Here is a 20,915-nt window from a genome sequence, read left to right as displayed (position 1 = left end):
CTAACAACTTTGGGACTTCCAGTAGGATCCCTGGAACTCTCAAAGGATGGGACTCTAAATTTGTTAAAGTAACAACTGTTTAAGTCTATTTAAATTATGCAGTGTGTTAAAATATTGTAGATGATGTCGGACCTATGTTGTATTCGTGTTTTTGCTTTCCAGCTAAGGTGGTCTTACAAGTTTTTATATGTCCTTAATATGCTTTAAACTTGTTTCTTTTACAGATCTGCTTTTGCAAAAACTATAGTGTCTCTCTCTAACAGTGTCTGCTTAGTGGGTTACTCTGCCATTTCTAAAGTTAGGTCATGTAAGCTCTTTTTAGCTCTGTTAAATAGTTCTAAGTTATGTGCGGATTTTGTGTGCTAACTCTTATGTTCAAGGTGTTTATTTCTGGTTTCCAAGGTAATCTAGTGTGTACTCCAAAAAAGCCTCTTTTGGATGAGCCTTAATGGACTCTTTCCCTACCTCTTCTCTCTTCTTGGACTGCTTCTTGCCCTGCTTTTAATCCTTGCCATTGGCCCATGCATAACGAATAGGCTTATACAGTTTATACAACAGCGCATAGAGGCAACTAGGGTAAGACAGGTTGAGGTTCATTACCAGAGGCTGCTAGCCACAGAGGGCTATGATCCCCTGAACTGGAGAAGTGTCCCCGGTACTCTCCACATTGCCAACGACGGGTAAGATTCCGGATGGACCGGAACAACCTAAGACAGGCGGTGGAGAAAGCTCACCACGCCCCCATAATTACAAGTCACGCGACACCCCAAGACGGGTAAAGCACCCAGCGTCCTGCACCAACCTAAGACAGGGCTCATGGCCAAGCTGCCTGGGTTACCAATGACGGGTAAGGGCAAGGACGGCTGGGGGCAACCTAAGACAGGGATCGCGTGCTAAAACAAAAAGGGGGAATCTGTGGGGCATGAGCCTGGCCAGGCCAGGCCAGGCCCGGGTGCCCCCGCCTGAGCTGGAGCCAAGTAAGATGGGCGGAATCCAAAGTTGTTTACCACTAAAACTAATTGGCTGCGCAACAACAAGGGAGGTAACAAAACTAGTAACAAGTGTATAGACATAGGGCTAGTCCTATAGAAATCCCCCCCCAAGGTGTTTTTTAAGTGATTGGTTGGTCCTTAGCCCTGCCCCAATGACTCTGCAGTTTTGTGTTATAAAAGGTACTATTATGCAGAAGGTGACTGAGTCCTTGCTAGACTTGGCTCCCCGCTGCGTCTGATTGTCTCCGGGACCAGGAGGCTGGGGAACGGGCGAGCGGCGCGCTTACCTTTCCTCGGACCCAGTCCATCCTTGTACGGGTGGACTAAGACCCAACATCTGGCGCCTTGACCAAATTAGCGTTGGAGACTGGCATTAAAGACTGGGTCCAACTCCTCCCTATGGTGTTGTTCCGGGTCCGAAACACGCCCTCTCATTGCGGACTGACACCATGCGAGGTCCTTTGTGGAGGGCCCCCACCAATAGCAGGCTTGCTTGACCTTGCCAGTGACTCCGTTGCCGATGCCCCTAGGTTACAGGCCCGGATGAGAGCGCTCCAGATCATCCAGAACCAGGTCTGGAAACCTCTTGCAGCAGCCTACCAACCCAAGACGACAACTATCCCACATCCTTTCCAAATCGGTGATGCCGTGTATGTCCGAATCTAAAACTCTAGAGCCCCGGTGGCAAGGCCCTTTCACTGTGCTGTTGACAACTCCCACCGCTCTCAAGGTCGACGGAATCGCTGCGTGGGTCCACGCCTCACACGTGAAGCGAGCACCACCTCCCCAGGGCCCCGAGGATCCGGATAGACCAGCCAAATGGAAGCTCCAGCGCACTCAGAACCCGCTCAAGCTAAGACTTTCAAAAACTGTTTAATATTTGTGATGTTCCTGGCCTTTCCCCATTGTTTTTCCAATCCCCATGCTCCACAATTGTTAACGTGGGAAGTAATTTCCCCCACAGGACGGGTGGCCTGGTCTGTTAGTGGTTACATACCCCCAGGGCATGGTGGCCCACCTTATACCCGAACGTATGTCAACTGGTTACTGGGTTAGATACCTGGGATGTACCTGACCAGAATAATTTGACAAAAATCCCTAAAAATAGTCTTAACTATTGGGGCGTGTATGGCTCCCAGTCCCCAGTCAGTGGGACTCAACCCAGTCCAGCAAGAACAGAGTTCCCTCCCTCCAGTGAGGCAGGCTCTCCCCAGACCACCCCTCTTGCCAGCCACCCTTTCGCCTAGCTTGGCAAGTTTAACTCCAAACCCGGGTGCTGACTCAACAGTACCAGTGTCAAGCTTCAAAGATCTCCGAGGTCCAATAGATTTTAGGATTAAAATCTGTGCAAAGAGAAAAGGAGGGAATGAAGGACCCTTATGGGGGAGAGGGACAGGAAACTAGGCCTGGGCAAATATCAGGGGCTTCTTAAGAGGTTAGATGCTACCCAGAGCAGAACTGCCCTTCCCCTCCAGGAAACCTCTGGGCGCGCCCCAGAGCAGAGCTGCCCCTCCCTTCGGAGGGTCTCTAGGCGCACACTTATGATGTCACTGCGACCGGCCAATCCTGTAACACCTTAGCACTCTCCCTCAGCATTCTCCGGTATGCTAATTGTCCCTCCGAACCAACCAATCCCGTGCCACCTCTGCATTTTATACCAGCACTCTCCACCAGCATTCTTCGCCAGCATTCTCCCATATGCTAACGGTCCCTCTGAACTGACCAATCCTATGCATGCGTTAGGAATATGCTAATTCGTTGTCTATATAACCTGTGTAAAACTGCCGCTCAAGGCTCCTCACTGCCTGAGGTGAGGGGCCCGTTTGCGCAAACGTACAATAAATACCTCATGCTTTTTGCATCAGCTGGTTTGGAGTCTGGATTTTAGGGCGTCCTCTCGAGCAAGTGGGCATCTCTACTACTGAGGGGCCCAACAATATGCAGCGATTTCAAAAAAATTCCATGTATCCCATAACTTTTTGAAGTAACCTCGTAAGTCTTATAAGGAAGGCATGTGTTGCAGTTAGAGGTGTGTGAAGATGTTTGTACGAGGGCACTCTGCTGGCAAATCAGAGAGCATTGTTCAGGGGCCGGCGCTGTGACGCAGTGGGTTAACTCCCTGGCCTGAAGAACCAGCATCCCATATGGGCACCGGTTCAAGACCCGGCTGCTCCATTTCCAACCCAGCTCTCTGCTATCCTTGGAAAGCAGTAGAAGATGGCCCAGGTCCTTGGGCCCCTGCAACCACATGGGAGACCCGGAGGAGGCTCCTGGCTCTTGGCTTCAGATCAGCGCACCTCTGGCCGTTCCGGCCAATTGAGGTGTGAACCATTGGATGGAAGACCTCTCTCTCTTTCTCTCTCTCTCTGCCTCTCCTCTCTCTGTGTAACTCTGACTTTCAAACAAATAAATAAATCTTAAAAAAAGAAAAGAAAGCATTTCAGAGAGCAGGAAGGTGCAGCAAAAGCAGCAAGGGTAACACAGGATGAAATGTTGAAAGAATGGCAAACCTTAAGTGTCTCTTGGACAGCGAGATTTGTAAGAAAAAGAATGTAGTGACCGGGCTGTAAAGATTTTGAATATCATTAAAGGAGTATATTCTTGTAGCGAGTGATTATTGTTTATTTTTCAACGGAAGTCATTGCATTTCCCCCTTCCTCCAGTGAGCATAGCCAGGATGAGGCAAATCCTCATGCCTTGGCATTCTGCACCCTTCCTTCATACTAAAGATGTCACAGGATAACATGATTGGTAGTGTTATCATAGTTAAAGTGTACCCTCTTTTTAAAATTCTTTAATTTTTTTTTTATTTAAAAGGCAGAGAGACATGCAGAGACAGACTGTGAGAGATCTTCCAGTTTCTGGTTCACTTCACAAATGCCCATAATAGTAGGGACTTATCCAGGCTGAAGTCAAGGGCCATACAACTCAATCCAGGTCTCCCAAACAAGTGGCAGGGACCCAAGTAAGTCAGCTATTATTTGCTACTTCCCACAGTGTGCATTAAGAGGAAGCTGGAGCCAGCATTTTAGCCCAGGAGCTCTGATATGGGATGCAGGTGTCCCAGGTTGAGTTTTAACCCTTGTGTCAAGTATAATCTTAAATCAGCTATAAGAAAAAAATAAGAGAAGTAGCATCAGGCTTCCATTCTTAACTCTTTAACAACAATGATTTGTGACAGTCCTTAATACTCCCTGTTCCTCAAATTGTTAAGTTCCAATTTTATGGTTGAAGTTCAGCTCTGCAGAGTTTATGATTAAGAAATATCTCCAGTAGTGAAGTCACATAGTTATGTATTTCAGGACCAAGGTAAAAGTTAGTAATTACCTCTCCCCCAATGCCCCAAAATAGGGAATGTTCCAACCATTGGAAATGTAAGATTATTTACATCATGGATTGTTGTTTCATGCCTAAGAACTTGGGAACTGTTGTTTAAAAAAATAACTTCCTATTGCATAAGGTTTGTATTTTATAGACTTCCCCTTGGCCAGATTGCCTTTGGAGAATTATCTGCCACAGAATACATCCTGTTTTTGTTGTTGTTATTTCAAATTGATCTCCCCACCTTAGTAAAAAGTCTCCAGTCAAGCAATTAGGAACTGCTGTGCTCACTTGTTTTTAGCTGAAGTCACATACTGAGAAAATTGCATTTTACTTGGCTTGAGTTCTATTCTTGAGTGATGCTCAAGTAAAGAAGCAGGTGCGCCTGGTAGTATTTAATGCCTTCAGTGGATAAAGTGCTGCAAATGAGATGGCCCGTGTAAACTGAACGCCAGTGAGGACAGAAATATTAATTTTAGTTCCCTCTATCTTTCAATGGACCCATGGTTTAAACCTGTATGATCTCTTACATACTGTATGTTGTGGCTTCTTAGCTGGTCTCCCTGACCCAACTCAAGTGCATTTCCTGGCAACATTTCAGTACTGCAGGAGTGGATCTCCAAGAGATAGAATCTTCTTAAAATTTTATCAATTTATATAATGGCAAAAAATTTCATGTATTTCATATATTCAGTTTTAAGCACATGATGATGCTTCTCACCCACTTTCCTTCCTTCTCTCACTCTCACCTTCCCTCCTCCTTCTTTACTTATTTTTCTTTTAGCTCTTGCAATGACATACATTCAATTTACTTTATAATCACAAGCTTAATCCTCCACTAAAAAAGAATTTAATAAGTAGTAATTACAAGAATCACTGTTCCTTAAGATTATAGACTGGACTATAAACAATAATCAGATCTCAAATGCCAATATCATATATTTACTTCATATTTGTTGTACTCTTTATATTAGCAACCCCTCTTTTATAAAACTCTTGATGGGAAATCCTGTTTTGAGAGATTAAAATTAAAAGTTCATGAATCAATCCCAAGAAACCTGTGAAGTCTCATCATTCCTTCACATACTCTTGGTTTCTGCTAACTAAACTATTACTCGGTGTTCCATCAACAAATTAAATGTTCTTTATGCCATGTTTTTGCATAAAATATGTTGCTACATGAAATGCCCTTTTATCAGTAATAAACCTCAATCTTTTAAACAAAAGCTGAGGTTTAAGATGCAATTCAATCATCTCTTTGTCCCTGAAACCATCTTAAGAATTTCTAGGTAAGACTCATTTCTCATTCACTCAGTCAGTCAGTCAGTCAGTCTGTATCTACTGAGTGTCTTCTGTGTTTCAGGAACTGTTCACATTGCTAGGAATACAGATGAACCAGACAAGTTTCTTGCTCCATTTTTCTTTTTAACATAGGTCACATATCAAAAATAAGATTTAAATAAACATAATGTATACTATATAATTCCAAATAACTAAAATCGCATTAGGAATAAATCTTAGAGTCCAGGGTTGTGGCATTGCCAGCTAAGCCATCCCTTGTGATTCTGACATCGTTTATCAGAATGCCAATTCAAAGTCCCTGTCACTCTGTGTCTTATCTAGCTTCCTGATAATGGATGTGGGAAGGCAGAAGAAGACAGCCCAAGTAGCTGGGCCATGGTCACCCATGTTAGAGACCAAGATGGAGTTTCAGGCTCTTAGTTTTAGCCGGGACAAGCCCTGATTATTGCAGGCATCTTGGGAGTGAACAAGTATATGTATCTGTCTGTCTGTCTCTCTCTCTCTAATCTTCTCTGTTACTCTGCCTTTCAAATAAATAAAAAGAAAATTTTAAAAATTACTCAGAATATGTAGTCAGAGCTATTTTTAAAATTTGCATTTGTTTAAGAAGGAGAGAGGGGAGGGGAGGGAAGGAGAGGAGAGCAGAGGAGAGCAGAGGAGGGGAGGGAAGAGGGGAGGGGAGGGGAAGAGGAGAGGAGGGGAGGGGAGAGGAAGAGGAGAGGAGAGGAGGGGAGGGGAGAGGAAGAGGAAAGGAGAGGAGGAAGGGGAGAGGAAGATGAGAGGAGAGGAGGGGAGGGGAGGGGAGGGGAGGGGAGGGGAGGGGAGGGGAGGGATCTCATCCTTTAGTTTTCTTTCTGAATGACCACAAGAGCAGGGGCTGGGTTGCAGCAGGGTCAAAAGGAGAGCTGGTAATGCAATACAAGTCTCATGCGTGGGTGGCATGGAACCATTTACTTCAGCCACCGCTGCTGCTTCCCAGGGTCTGCATTAGAAGGAAGCTGAAGTCAAGAACAGAGCCAGGTATTCAACCCAGGTACTTTCACATGGGATGCTGAAGCCTTAACTGCTAGGCTAAACACCCAATTCTGTGGGGTGGATTTTTGCAGGTTCCTGGACTACAGCAATATATATTACTCTGGGTAGTTCATGATTTCTCTATTATGGCTCCTTGAGGCAATAAATACTATTTGCTGTTGTCATTTTTAATACCTACTGCAAATATGAATGGGTGAACAAATGCATTCTACTCTGTGTTTTTTATTTTCAGTTCATTAGAGTATAAGTCCTCTGTGAAATAATAAGTGAAAACTCCCAAAATAAGGAACCAATACCTTAAGCTTGTGGACTATTATCCTGACCTGTTCCTTAGAACCAGGCATCTGGGTGTTTTAATGCTGAAGGTATCTTTGATAGAGTTGTTTCTACTGGATCTTTGTTCTAAAAGTTCACAAAGGAAGAGATTCCCCAGATTCCTAAAACAAAATCAACAAAACAACTGTACCAATTTTATGAATTAGTTTTTAAATAAAATTTTGTTGCAAAACAATTTGCTGGGAGAAGTAAAACGAATTTTTCCTAAAGTTTGGGAGTTGTTATATTGTAAAGAAACATTTACAATTGTGATATGACCATATGGTCAAAGCACTTATCAAATTCCTTCCTTATAGTGGATGGCTAATTCCCAGTTCCCTCTTGTCCATGAATTCATCCTGAAAGTCTGGTCAAATCTTTCACTCATCTAGTTTCCAGATTTAGTATCTGCATAATGGGCTTCCATAAACCTGCAATGTGTTAGAGCCTCCATGACTATCTTTAAGTCTTGATGTGAACATGTTGAAGCCCCCAAACCCTCTTTAGTGTTTTGTTTTAAAACAAGAAAGATTGGAGGAAGGGTACAGTATAAAACAAAGTAATTGTCCCTATGGGGATTAGTTAATAATATTTTGCTTTTAAAAGATGAAGCACAGGACATGACTATGCTTGTTGTGGTTCTTTAGTTGCAATAAACAGATATCTGCTATTAAACTCTTTTCAATTCATGCCCCCAAATTAACTTACCAGAAAGCTGTGGTATATTTCGCTGAATTAAAGAAAACCTGAATAATGAGGCTCCAAGTACTGGAGCTAAAGGCAGCTCTGAGATTTACACAACAGAGAGAATGACAGTTTACTCAGGACATTGTCACCACAATGAACAGATACTGCTCAAAATTCAAAAAACACTGGAAACAGAACATTTAAGTGGCCTGATTTGGGTCACCTCTATATCAAGATCACTGATGGTGAACTCTTGGCAGCTTCACTATGGACATTTCTAATGGGAAATATATGACTGCCCAATAGGAAATCAGACGGTTCTACTCAAAGAAATGAGATTAGATGTTCACAAGCAGGGTTAGGGATGAGGACATGAACAAGAGATTTAGCAAAATGGAAAGAACAAAGATTTTTAGCATCATATGGCCTCAAGTTCAAATGCAAAAATTTTGACACTAAATGACTCGGCCCCCTACTTTGTTGCTATTATATGGAAATTATTTTGATTTCCCAGAGGGTTACTCTTAGGATAAATGAGGTAAACTATACAAATAAATATCTAATTCAGTGAGTACTTAATAAATTGTATCTATCGTTCTTAGAGACAAGAATACACATATAATGGTGTGTTGTGGAGGGCCCCTAAGAGGACACAGCTGAGAAGCAATCAGCATATAGCTCCAGGATGTGTGCATGTTTCTGGATATCTGATTGCAAAAGTTACCATATTAAATTAATCTCAGAATCACCAACTGCTGTGCCCTCGCTGTAGAACCAGCTTCTTTTCTAAATCTTTGGACCAAAGATAAAATGTTCAAAAACAGTATGGAGTAAACTGAAACTAGATCATTGTAAAAACGGAATACGTGGGAATAAGAGAGGAAGAAGGAGGAGTGGTGGAGCATAGCCAGGAGGGAGGGTATGGTGGGAAGAATCACTATGTTCTTAAATCTGTATATATGAAATACATGAAATTTGTGTCCCTTAAATAACTTTTTTTGATAAAGAACCAACCTCAAAAAGAAGAAAATGGTGAAGGGGAAATTGTGATGTTTATTAAGATGAGGGTTTTATTTGTCCACTCTGGCTGTACTCATTTGATACTTACCAAACACTACCTACTATAATCAATATTATTATATATGCAGAACATAGAGTATACGATGGGCTTGAGCAGTTTAAACAGGTGTGGACAACAGTGCATATATTGCTCACAGAAAATTTAAAAAAAAACTAAACAATGCAGCCAATCAGATTATTTTCTTTCGATTATGATAATATGCTATCCTGAACAATGTCAGAGATAAAAATACTACTACCTCAGTAGAAAGCTCCAGCTCCTTCTTTCCTTGATTCATCACCTTATACATGCCTTTTTTTATCTTTCTTTCCTATAATTCACTATTAGAAAACAACCTTCACATCTTGTTCTATTGACAGTGATCTTATGAATAGGTGAAGGAAACGGATCTAGGGTTTTACTCTCCTTAATTAAGGCTTTTAATTAATAACTTAGAGTCAATAAGCTGAAACACCAGCTTCCTTACCTGTAAAATGGGATAATAATGCTTGCCTGTGAAACTCAGAGCTATGATGTGGATTAGAAACAAAATGGATAGACTCTTTGGCACAATGCTTGCCCCTTAGGCTATCAAAAATGCTACTTATTATTATGTAGCCAACCAGTCAGTCAACAGATACATAATAAAAGGTTTACATATCAGGAAGCAAAATGAATGAGATGCAGTTCTTGCCTTGGAGCACCTCACCAATAAACATACACAAGGAGGCATAGGGTCTTTCAGTGTCTATGTGATAAGCCAGTGAGGAATATGGGACATGGCACAAGGTGACAACCTTCAATCATACTGGCAAGAGGGACACAGATATTTAGAAAAACTTTCTATGGAGAGATAACAGATGAGAAATACTTGGATATAAGCTAGGTGGAGCTACTACTCAAGGGAAATTAATTATTCAGAAGTCCAAAGATAATATCAGAGGAGAATGCTTCTATAAAGAAAACAAAACACAAAACTGCAAGTGCAGTTTCTTTTTTTAAAATGATGATTTATGTCAGAGGCGAAGTTACAGAAAGAGAGAGAGGGAGGAAGGGAGGGAGGGAGGGAGGAAGACAGAGAGAGAGAGAGAGAGCTCTTCCACCTGCAAGTGCAATTTCAATAAGAAGAAAGATACACCTAAACACAGAATAGAAGAGACTGCTCGAACTGCTAAAAGTGGCCACCTCTGGGTGCCAAGACTATAGGTGCATTTTATTTTCTTCTCTATACTCATATGTATGCCAAAAATATGACCATAAAATGACTTCAAAAACCAACAAGAAAACTACAAAATTAGAAATAATATACTTTTTTTAAAGGTGAGCAAATTGCATTTAAAAAATTTGAGTTAGTGCATTCTTTTTTGTTTTATTTTGTTTTTCAACATTCACTTTCGTTTAATAAACTCATCTTTCTGTAGGGCAGGTATGGGCAGCTAGGCAATGGCAAGAGATATTCACTTGAAAGTATTGTCCAGGCTGAAGACTTTGGCCCACATGTTGGAAGGGCCCCTCACAGGAAAAGTACATTTCAATGAGCGATTGGGTCTCTTCACTGCCAGGATCCAGTTTCTAGCAAGTATATGACTTGTGGTCCACCTGTCAAGGTTAACTCAGAAGAATGGAAAGCTCTTGGCCCAAAAAGACCCACATTCCAGAAGTGGAGCTACTATTGCAAAGGCATTCTTCCTCACTTCATCCAATTTCTGGAACACTCCGGTGATCAGGTTGTCTGTTATTCAGCATATCACAGGAACCAGCCATCCTTACTAAAGTGCTCCCAAAAATATAGCAGCATCATAGAGAGTGTGTCTTCACTTGAATATTGCACTTCAATTCATTCAACACAAAGGTGCCCTTGGGTAGAAGAGCAAAAGTGTCCTTTGCCTTGGATTCACAGTTAGTGTCTCCTTACATTTGTCTATCACTCCTTTCAAAGCTGGGGAAGGTGTCTTTATCTCCTTTTTTTCATTCAACCTGGAGTTTCTACATCTCTTCCCATAGCGTGTTCTTTTAAGGTTGGCTCTCTGTGAACTTTTCAGCAATAAACTGGGCCATCTTCTCACACAGTTTTACCTCCCTAAGACAGCCCAAACTGGGATTGATTAATGCAGATAAGGAAAAGCGGTGGGTATTTTGAAAAGCCTGGCAGAACAAAGGCTCCCAGACTTGTGTAAGCAAACACAACAGAGCACAGACAACTGTGATGTCAGCCAGTATCACATGCTTGCCCACAAAGAAGTCCTCATCTTCAAGAGACCATTTATCTGTCACAGAATTCAGTTCACCTCCTTAACATTCTTAGTGGCCTACTTGTTGTGGTTCATGATGTACTATATGACTATCAGCAAAGCTCACCACTGCATCACCTGGGCTGCTGTATATGGAGTATTTCCCCACAGATCCAAAATCACAGCCAGCATGGTGATTCTGCAGAGTACAGAGCATTATTTCCCAAGCTCAAAATGCTGCTTCCTGAGATGTAAAAGTCTAAAGGCTACATTTGTTAGAAATAAAATTTTATTTATCAGCCTCTAGAGCAATAAACTTTGAAGAATTCCTCACCTCTTGCTCACTCTCACTCTCTCTTGCATTATATGTAACTTGAGTGATTTGATTCGAGAGAAAATGACACTGAGGTTGATCCTGCAGAAGCAAGGGAGGCAAATTACAAAGTCATGACTGTCTTGTCTTGCTCAAAGTTGAGAATGTGCCTTAGGTAGTCATTGCCATTCTTTTTTTTTTTTTTAAAAAAAAGATTTATTTATTTTATTTGAAAGTCAGAGTTAACACACACACAGAGAAGAAGAGGTAGAGAGAGAGAGAGTCTTCCATCCGCTGGTTTACTTCCCAGTTGGCTGCAATGGCTGGAGCTGAGCCAATCAGAAGCCAGGAGCCAGGGCTTCTTCCGGTTCTCCCAGGAGGGTGCAGGGGCTCAAGGACTTGGGTCATCTTCCACTGCTTTCCCAGGCCATAGCAGAGCACTGGGTCAGAAGTAGAGCAGCTGGGACTTGAACTAGCACCCCCATATGGGATTCCAGCACTACAGGCAGCAGCCTTATCCACTACACCACAGCACTAGCTCTGCCATTCTTTTAAAAGATTTATTTATTCAGAGAGCAAGCGAGAGAGAGAGAGAGAGAGAGAGAAGGAGAGAGAGAGAGAGAGATCTTTCATCTGCAGGTTCACTCCCCAAAATTGTGGCAATGGACGGAGCTGGGCTGTTCCAAAGCTAGAAGTCAGGAGCTTCTTCCAGATCTCCATGTGGGTACCGGGGCCCAAGCACTTGAGCCATCTTACACTGCTTTTCCAGTTGCCATAGCAGGGAGCTGGATTGGAAGTGGAGCACCCGGGATTCCAACTGGCACCCATATGGGATGCTGACATGGCAAGTGGAGAGCTAACCCTCTATGCCACAATGCTGGCTCCATCACTGCCATTCTTTCCACAGTAAATGGAGAGTCTTTGATTTTGAAACAGGCCTTTTCATACCTCTGATCCTTCCATGAATGCTTTTCTTCTTTGCTCCTGGAGAAAGCTTATTCACTCTCCACCAAGTCTTTTCCATCTATTGGTTGCTCCCAAAGAGTGGGATTGGCTCATCAACATCTACTATCCCCAACTCAGCTTTCTTCCAACATTGTGCGTGCACCTTCACCAAATCTCTGAAGTTAAGGTAAGACAGGACTTAGCATTATTCCGTCTTAAATAATCTATTCCTCACAGAAAGCTTTGAGCATAAGAATGGTGAATAACTTTTAGGTTCTTACCTCTTTTAACTTACTTGCAATACTTATCTTGCGGAACAACTAATGCTGTTGCCTGCTATTCTTTTGCAAATTTTCACCCTCTTCAGCCTTCAGCTCTGATGACTCATCCTCAGTCTCTTTCACTCTGTGCCTTATGTGTGAGTCTACTCCAGACTTTTTTCCATTATCCCTCCTCTTTTGACCAAGGACTCTCCTTGAAGCTCATCTCCTTCTCTACATTTGTCTCCACACATAGGATGATGATAGCCACATTTCTTTTCCCAACTATTGAAATCCAGACCCATTCACAATGCCCTGGCCATCTTTACCAGAGATATCCTGCAAGAATTCACCCTCAAAATGACAATCTGGATTTCCTTTTTCCTATATACCTCTCTTGCCCAATAAATCCTGTTATCACTGAGTTCATGAGCTCAATGGACCCCATTCCTTTTTCCATTTATTTTATCTCTTTCTCTATGAAATATCTATGATGAGTTCTTCCCTAATTGCATATCTATAGCATCATTTCTACTTCTCCCCTCTCTACTCCCATTTTATTCTCTCAAACTTCAGGTCCTTATAATCTCTTGTCTAGACCACAACAGTGGCCCAGAACTGATCTATTAAATATTATCTCTAAGCTATTACAAAATTGATCTTCCTAAAGCACAGTTTTCACGATGTTACTCTCTTGTTTCATTTCTCTTCATTATCTAAAGAAGATATCCTGAATTAGAAAGCTGTCTTCTCACTAAAGCAGACTCTGAGATGGAGTTAAGCAAACAGTACCTAATACTGTGAAAACTCAGAAGAAAGGATGGACAATATAGTCCAAAGGAGAAGGCAGGGAAGTTGGAAATGAGCTAAGGAGGAATTCCAGATAAATAATATGGTTGGAGGTTAGAGCACTCAGGAAAGGAAATGCCCCAAAGCTGCTCCTAGGCCCACATCATAGCTCAGCCTTTCATCTGCCCACTCTTGCTTCCTTCTTCCCCTTTTAATGAGTGTTGACATTGAAATCACTCCTTAATAAGTGTACTACGTGCTTAACTACATCTCGGAACTCAGATGTCCATCCAGCCATTTGTCCATAAGCTCATTAATGATATTAATCATGCATTCAATTTTCATTTGCAATTAATGAGAACATACAATGTTTAGATACTCTGCTAGTCACTGAGAATACAAATCTGAATGTCACATGTTCTTTTCCACTAAGTATCTTACAATGTGCTAGTAAAGAAGGCAGTATAGGGGGTTCCAAGATGGCGGAATAGCAAAAGGATGGTCTGATTTACATGGGGTAAAATTAATATTTTTTAAAAGGGAAGAAAGTACACTCTTAGGATAAAACTGCAGAAGAACCACAGAAGGAAACCCTGTGAAAGCAATAGAAATAGTCCAGACATGTGGGGAAAGAGCAAATACACAACAAAAGACAACAAAAGCTTGTATCCAGGGAGGAAGATGCCTGCTCCAGCAAACCAGGTGAGAGGGGAATCCACAGGCCAATGGCACTGCTGATACAGCAGGCAGGAGAGCTTGGGGAATTGCTTTTAGAGTTCCATGAGGAATCCCTAGACAGCAGGTTGAGCACCCAAAGGCATGCTCCCTCCCTGCAACAGCAGCAAGCCAGGGAGAGGGCTCACACCATTTTTGGACACAGGCAGTTAGCTGCTGCTCCACCTCTCTTGCACATGCCCAGCAATAACAGGGGTCACCCTTCACCCAATCAGCAAGGGCCACAACAATACAGAATTCTTTCCTCTTCCACACATGCTGCACCAGCCATTAACCCAGCAATGGGAGGGGTTGGGGAGCCACACCTATGGAGGGGAAACACTGCATATAGGACTCTCCTATCCTCCCAGCACTAAGTGAGTGGGGCTGCAGTAGGTGGATACTTCACCTGCCTGCGAACCACAGACCTAATAACCCACCTTCTCCATGACACAAAATCTGGTTGGGAGGACCACATACAGATAGTGGTTCTGGAAACACTTTATAGTTTCCTTATAGACAGGACTGGCTAGTAGGGCAGAGTGGCCCCACTAAAAATCCACTACCCAGAGAGCCCTGGGAGCTGAATCTGAGGAAACAGCAACTGCATAGGAAGAGACAGAGTGTGGCTAAGACCTGGACAACCACAGAGCACTTTTCTGTACTCTCTGAGCTCTTCAGTTGCCTATAGCAGCTCATAGCAGAGGGAACTGTGCTCACAGGAAATACTCCACAGATCAAATTTGCAGTTAGTAAAGCAGTGTGGATGAGTGTTGAGCACACTGGGGACTAACACCAAGGCATCCCTCAGCTGTGAGGAGAAGGGCTAGTCACAGCTACAGAAGTAACCATTCCTCTTCATCCAGTTAACCAGAGGAGAGCTACCATGCCCACCTGGGGTCTTAACCAGGATATGCACCCCACCCTGGAATCCTGAACAGAGTACCATGGTCATAACCAGCACAACCTCTTGGGATTCACTGAAAGTGTAGATAATCCACTAAGTCACAGAGAAACAGATCAAAGACAAAAGCCATCAGATAAAAATTTCTACAAATACCAAAAATTAAAGGAAAAAATTCAAGAAGTAAGAATAAGGAAAACATTATGATCCCCTCAAAGGAACATTATAACATTTCAATATTAGAAGGTGAACATGAAGAGATTGAGGAAATGCCAGAAACAGAATTCAAAAAACTAATCATCAGATTACTCAAAAGCAATCAGAAGTAAATTCATGAAGTAAACTATACGTGATATGAATGAAAATTGTTCCACTGAAATTGAGATTTTAAAGAGAAATCAAAATGAGCCAGGAAGACATAGAAAACCTATACAGAACAATAACCAAGATAGAAATCGAATCAGTAATAAAGACCCTCCCAACAAAGACAAGCCCAAGACCAATTGTCTTCACTGATGAATTCTACCATACATTTAAGGAAGAAATAACTCCAATTCTTCTCAAGCTATTCAAAACAACTATAAGGAAGGGAATCCTTCCAAATAATTTCCAGGAAACCAGAATAAATTTAATTCCTTAATCTGAAAAGATACATAGAAAAAGAGAAGCATAGACCAATTTCTCTGATGAACATACATGTAAAAGTCCTCAACAAAATACTAACTAATTAAATCCAGCAACAAATCAGAAGGACAATTCACTTGGACCAAGTAGGATTTATCTTTGGTATGATCATTCATCATTTGCAAATCAATCAACATGATACATCACATTAAGAATTTGAAGAACAAAAACCATATGATTATCTCAATAGATGCACAGAAAACATTTGATAAAATACAACACCCTTTCATGATGAAAACTTTAAGAAAATTGTGTATAGAAAGAACATTACTCCAAACTATTCAGAACAATCGAAAAAAAGAGGGAATCCTCCCAAACTCTTTCTATGAAGCCAGCATCACCTTAATTCCTAAACCTGAAAAAGATGCAGCAGAGAAAGAAAATTACAGAACAATTTCCATGATGAATATAGATGCAAAAATCCTCAAAATTCTGGCCAATAGAATGCAACAACACATCAGAAAGATCATCCACCCAGACCAAGTGGGATTTATCCCTGGTATGCAGGGATGGTTCAACATTCGCAAAACAATCAATGTGATACACCACATTAACATACTGCAGAAGAAAAACCATATGATTATCTCAATAGATGCAGCGAAAGCATTTGATAAAATACAACACCCTTTCATGATGAAAACTCTAAGCAAATTGGGTATGGAAGGAACATTCTCTTCAATACAATCAAAACAATTTATGAAAAACCCATGGCCAGCATCCTATTGAATGGGGAAAAGTTGGAAGCATTTCCACTGAGATCTGGAAACAAACAAGGATGCCCACTCTCACCATTGCTATTCCTTATAGTACTGGAAGTTTTAGCCAGAGCTATTAGGCAAGAAAAAGAAATTAAAAGGATACAAATTGGGAAGGAAGAAGTCAAACTAGGGAATCCAAAGAACTCTACCAATGGATTATTGGAACTCATAGAAGAGTTTGGCAAAGTAGCAGGATATAAAATCAATGCACAAAGATCAACAGCATTTGTATACAGAGGCAATGCCACGGCTGAGAAAGAACTGCTAAGATCAATCCCATCCATAATAGCTACAAAAACATTTCTCAATACAATAAAGGCAAAATTTATGACAAACCCATGGCCAGTGTCCTATTAAATGGGGAAAAGTTGTAAGCATTTCCACTGGTTTTCAGAACCAGGCAAGGATGCTCACTCTCAAAATTGTTATTCAATATAGACCTAGACATTTTAGTCAGTGCCATTAGGCATGAAAAAGAAATCAAAAGGATACAAATAGTAAAGGAGGAAGTCAAGTATCTGGAATTACAAATGACATATTATACAAAAAGGATTGAAAGAGTCCAAAAAGATAGTATTGCAATACATGGAAGAGTTTGGTAAGGTAGTGTGATATAGAATCAATATATAGAGCCGGCACCGCGGCTCAATAGGCTAATCCTCCACCTTGCGGCGCCGGCACACCGGGTTCTAGTCCCGGTCAGGGCGCCGGATTCTGTCCCGGTTGCCCGTCTTCCAGGCCAGCTCTCTGCTGTGGCCCGGGAGTGCAGTGGAGGATGGCCCAAGTGCTTGGGTCCTGCACCCCATGGGAGACCAGGGGAAGCACCTGGCTCCTGCCATCAGATCAGCGTGGTGCGCTGGTCACAGCACGCCAGCCACAGTGGCCATTGGAGGGTGAACCAATGGCAAAAGGAAGACCTTTCTCTCTGTCTCTCTCTCTCACTGTCCACTCTGCCTGTCAAAAAATAAAATAAAAAAAAGAATTAATATATAAAAATCAACAGCCTTTTGTATACAAGACAATGTCAGTAGAGAGAACTTCTAAGATCAATCCAATTAACAATAGCTACCAAAAAAACAAATATCATGGAATAAATTTTTACCAAGGATATCAAAGATCTCTACAATGAGAATTATAAAACATTAAAGAAAGAAATAGAACATTATACAAAAATTGAAAAAAAATGTCCTATGTTCATGGAATGGAAAAATCAATATCATCAGAATGTCCATATTTAAATATTCAGTGTGCTACCAATCAAAATACAAAGGACATTCTTCCCAGATCTAGAAAAAAATTATGTTAAAATTCATATGGAAATATAAGAGACCCAAATAGCTAAAACAATTTTATATAACAAAAACAAAGCTGGAGGCATCACAATATCAGATTTTAACACATACTACAGGGCAGTTATAATCAAAATTGCTTGGTACTGGTAAAAATCAGATAGATCAATGGAACAGAATTGAAATGCAAGAAATAAATCCAAGCCTCTACAACCAGCTTATCTTTTAAAAAGGAGCTAGAATCAATAACTGGAGCAAGGACAGTCTCTTCAACAAATGGTGCTGGGAAAACAGGATTGACACATGCTGAAGCATAAAGCAAAACCCCTACCTTATACATTTCACTAAAATCCACTCAAACTGGACTAAAGACCTAAATCTATGTCCCAGTACCATCAAAGTATTAGAAAACATTGGATAAATCTTGCAGGATATTGACTTAGGCAAAGAGTTCTTGGAAAAAAACTCAGAGACATAGACAATTCAAGCCAAAATTTATAAATGTGATGACATCAAATTGAGAAGCTTCTGCACTACAAAAGAAACACTCTGCAAAGTGAAGAGACACCTGACAGAATGGGAGAAAAATTTTGCAAACTATACAACTCATAAAAGATTAATAACCAGAATATACAAAGAGATCAAGAAACTCAACAACAACAAAACAAATAATCCAGTTAAGAAATGGGCAAAGAATTTACACATTTTTCATAAGAGGAAATCCAAATGGGCAACAGACACATGAAGAAATGCTCAGGATTGCTATCCAAGAGAAATACAAATCAAAACCACAATGAGGTTTCATCGCACCCTCATTAGAATGGCTTTCATTCAAGAAATCAACAAATAACAAAAGCTGACATGGATGTGGGGAAAAATATACCCTAGTGCACTGTTGGTGGAAATGTAAGCTGGTAAAGCCAGTATGGAAGAAAGTATAAAGATACCTCAGAAATCTGAATATAGACCTATCATATGACCCTGCCATCCCACTCCAAGGGAAATGAAATCAGAATATGAAATAGCTATCTGTTTTCCCATGTTTATCACAGCTCAATTCACAATAGCTGAGACATGGAATCAACCCAAATGCCCTTTGACTGAAGACTAGATAAAGAAATTATGAGATTCGTACACTATGGAATACTACAGAGCAGTAAAAAGAAAATGAAGTCTGGTAATTTGCAACAAAATGGATTAAACTGAAAAACATTATACTTTCTGAAATAAGCCATTCCCAAAGGGACAAATACTATATGTTCTCCATGACTGGTGAAAACTAATAGAGCACCTAAAAAGCAACCTGCAGAAGTTAAATTGACACTTTGAGAAGCATAACTTTAAACAGTCCTTGTCTTGACTGTTGAGGAACACTTTGTTTTGTTAGATATTTCTTTTCTTTTTTTTTCCTACTAATTTCTGAACTCTTTACTTAAAATACAGTTAATCATATGTGTGTAAAGTTAATTGAAAATAGATCCTAGTAAAAACTAAGAGTAGAATAAGAGGAGGAGGAGGAGGAAGGTAGGTAGGAGGGTGGGTGAGGTAGAAAGAATTACCATATTCCTAAAGTTGTAATTTTGAAATGTATGAAGTTTATAAAGCAGTATAGTTCTGTATGCATTCCTATGGATTTACCTCTAAGGGTATAGTTTAAAAACTTGCCGTAGGACCCCAATTCCCCTTAAGCTGCATGGTGAAAATATCATTTTAAATATTATAGTGATCACATGGATAGGATAAAATGTTAAAGTGATAATATAGATAGGATTAAGTGTTAAAGTGAGTATATACATAAGACTAAGTATTTTATAATGATAATAGATAGAATTAAAAAGGAGTGAATCCTCCAACATGAAAAGCAGTCAGAATAAGTCCTTAAAGCATTTTGGTATGGCTGAAAAGCACATGAGAGCATTTCAGGCATGGAATGCCAAAACGTTGTGACAAAAAATGTCCTACACGAAGGACCTCTGTGAGTGAGACCCCATTGGGAAGAAGTGGCATTCAAAGCAGGATGTCTCTGAAGAAAGGAGAGAATTTCTACTTTGTTTATGCCCTTGTCTAAATACTGAAGGAGTCTGTAGATTCCAAGGCTTCCATAGCCTAGGCAACTCACGTCAAGATCCTTGGGTGATCAGTGACATCATACATAAGAGTGTTAACTGCTAAATTAACAGTAGGAGTCACTGTGCACTAATTTCCCATGCAGCACCTCTGTCCTCAAAGAGTTGTATTATGAGAATTAATAGTAAAACTTATTCTCAAAGAATTCATTTTAGTATATTAAGTGGAGGATATTCTTATGTCTCATAAGTTATATTATGTCCAAATGCTCACAAAAGATTTATCATTCTTGGGTTCTTCTTTAAAGATAATTAAGGTTCTCAAAAAAAAAAGAAAAGAAAAAGAAAGAATGCTTTAAAAAGAGAAAAAAAGAAGCAAATTCACTACAAGTTGCAATGACTTTGGACAGCCTTTGTGACTGTTGAGGAACAGGTCTTGTCTTGTCTTGTCTTGTCTTTTCTTTTCTTTTCTTTTCTTTTCTTTTCTTTTCTTTTCTTTTCTTTTCTCATACAAAGTGCTGAACTCTTCACCTAGAATAGAGTTAGTCTACTGTGTACAAAGTTAATTGAAAATAGAACTTAGTGAAAAATAAGAGTGGGGATAAGAGAAGGAGAAAGATGGCTGGGAGGGTGGGTATGGAGGGAAGAATTACTGTGTTCTTAAAGTTGTATTTATGAAATGCATGCCATCAAATAAATAAATAAATCCTAAAAATAAATAAATATAGGTGTTTATGGCAATGTTGACAAAAGAAAAAATCACAAAGAAATGCTTAGTGTCTAAAAGAAAATGTAAAGATAAGTGATTTTTTTAAAAAAGAAGGTAGTATAATGAAGGAACCGCAAAATAGGGTGATGAGTGCTTTAAATAAGATTGTCTATACATTCAAGCTACCAATGTTTAATTGCCTTTTTGGGTAATTATCAAGCATTCTGGTAATACAAGTTATGTGTGAATCACAGGTTGAAGTCTCACAGGGAGAACCAGAATCTCTCTCCACCCAGGTTCAGAAAAGATATGAGATGTGAGCAAATTCAAGAAGGTAGGCAGGTCAGGACTAAGGTGGCAGGGAAGTAGAGACAATTTCTTCCAAGTCTCCATGTTTAGTTTCCACTTCTGCTTCCTCCCATTCCAGGATTTCTCAGGAGTTATTACATGAGCAGTGCTGGACTCATTCTAGATTTTCTTAGTCAAACTTACTTAGCCTGGGTCCAATCATCTGCCTCCCTCTGAGAAGAGGGCAGAGAAG

General features: G+C 40.6%; 1 pseudogene; it reads right to left on the bottom strand.

Annotated features, from left to right (window-relative positions):
• Positions 1–10,119: 10,119 nt before the first annotated feature.
• Positions 10,120–12,909, bottom strand: LOC133763855 (elongation factor 1-gamma-like; annotated as a pseudogene).
• Between the last annotated feature and the right edge of the window lie 8,006 nt (positions 12,910–20,915).

The sequence above is a fragment of the Lepus europaeus genome, chromosome 7 (genome assembly GCF_033115175.1).
Source record: "Lepus europaeus isolate LE1 chromosome 7, mLepTim1.pri, whole genome shotgun sequence".
NCBI classification, from domain to species: Eukaryota; Metazoa; Chordata; class Mammalia; order Lagomorpha; family Leporidae; genus Lepus; species Lepus europaeus.
The sequence above is the reverse complement of the archived record's forward strand: the minus strand, read 5'-3'. Positions and strand labels throughout refer to the sequence as shown.